Below are 1979 nucleotides of genomic sequence, written 5' to 3'. Positions count from 1 at the left end.
GGGTTGACTATTTACTGGATAAGGAATTGGTTGGAAGGTCACAGCCAGAGGGTTGTGATCAATGGCTCCATGTTTAGGTGGAGGGTGCCTGGGGTCCGTCTTGGGTCTGGTACTCTTTAACATCTTTATCAGTGACATAGATGATGGGATTGAGTTTACCCTCAGCAAGTTTGCTGATGAAACCAAGCTGAGTGGTATGGTTGATACAGCAGAAGGAAGGGATGCCATCCATAAGGACTTTGAAAAACTTAAAAGGAGGGCCCTTGTGCACTTCGGTCAAGGTAATCCCAGGTATGTATACAAGATGGGAGAAGAACTCCTTGAGAGTAGCCCTGCTGAAAAGGACTTTGGTTGTGGCTGATGAAAAACTCAGTGTGAGCAAGCAGTGTGCACTTGCAGCCTGGAAGGCCATGGGTATTCTGGGCTGCATCAGAAGAGGAGTGGCCAGCAGGGCAGGGGAGGTCATTGTCCCCCTCTGTTCTGCCCTCATGAAGCCCCAAATAGAGCACTGTGTCCAAGTCTGGGGCGCCCAACGCAGGAATGATGTGGAGCTTTCGGAGAGGGTCCAGAGGAGGGCCATGAGGATGATTCAAGGGCTGGAGCATGTCACCTATAAAGACAGGCTGAAGGAACTGGGCTTGTTCAGTCCAGAAAAGAGAAGGCTACAGGGAGACCCAATTGCAGCCTTCCAATATTTATAAACATGAAAGAGATCAACTTTTTATACAGGTAGATAGTGATAGGACAAGGGGGAATGGTTTTAAACTAAAGGAAGGGAGATTTAGATTAGATGTCAGGGGGAAGCTTTTTACTGAGAGAGTAGTGATGTCCTGGAGCAGGTTGTGGATGCTCCATCCCTGGAGGCGTTTAAGGCCATGTTGGATGGGGCCCTGGGCAATGTGATCTAGTACCTGATCTAGGGGCTGGCAGCACTGCCTATGGCAGGGGGGTTGGAACCTGATGATCCTTGAGATCCCTTCTAACCCAAGTCATTCTATGATTCTATGATAAGTAAAATTAAATTATATGCTGGCCATCTAGAATACCTATCTTCTATGCCAGATGAAGCCTGTCTGTCTTTGCGCCTTATTTCTCTGCTGCCTTACGTTGTTAAGGGCTTCACTGGAGTTAGGTCAAAAGCATAATAAACTTTGTAAAAGAGGATGCTGTGAGACGTGCAAACTTTTCTGTACATCACTTATCTTCTCAGAATGACAAGAAACCCCACTATTTTGGTCTCTGTTGTCAAGCAGTCAAAACTTTATATGGTGTTTAGAATTATATGTCATTGACTGACAGGATTTTTGCCTGCACAAAGGATTGGATAAGCAGGATCCTTATTATTATTATTATTATTATTATTGCGTGTGTGTGTGTGTGTATTGCCTCTTTTCCTCAACTTCTATATCTTAAGGAGCACAAAGTAAAATTATAGTCTTGGCCCTGGTGGTTATTCACAGCTTGAGAATGCCAGAATATAATTGTGTTCTGGAAACTGAGGGAAGTGAGGAGGCTGCTTTGCAGCACATATCCACTAGAGAGCTCCAATGCAGCAGCAGCATTTAAGATACTACAGTCATCTTGGATTTGGGCTCCCACATCCTCCTTGGTGGCTTGCTTAGATGAAATCAGCATCGGACCTCTCCCTGTCAGGAACAATGATGAAGACAAATTTTATTTATCACTGAATTAATGGGAGGATGCATTGTGTAGGTCCTCCTGAGACATAACAGAGTTTACAGTCTAGTGGTATGAAGAGTATGTACAACTACGTCCATACTTCAAGCCACAGTCACCACCCTTCACCCTACCCCAAAATGATAAAATCTCTCTCTCTCTCTCTCTTCCTCCCTGGAGGCTGCAAAATATTCTCCTTCTCCCAGTTTGCCTCTGGGGCTTTAGCTGAGGATTCCAATGTTTATAATTTTTGGCCATTTTTAAATTGATGGATCTCTGTCTCTCCAGTCCCGTACTGAAAA

This window comes from Gallus gallus, chromosome 1, assembly GCF_016699485.2.
Source record: "Gallus gallus isolate bGalGal1 chromosome 1, bGalGal1.mat.broiler.GRCg7b, whole genome shotgun sequence".
NCBI classification, from domain to species: Eukaryota; Metazoa; Chordata; class Aves; order Galliformes; family Phasianidae; genus Gallus; species Gallus gallus.
This window is presented reverse-complemented; position numbering follows the sequence as displayed.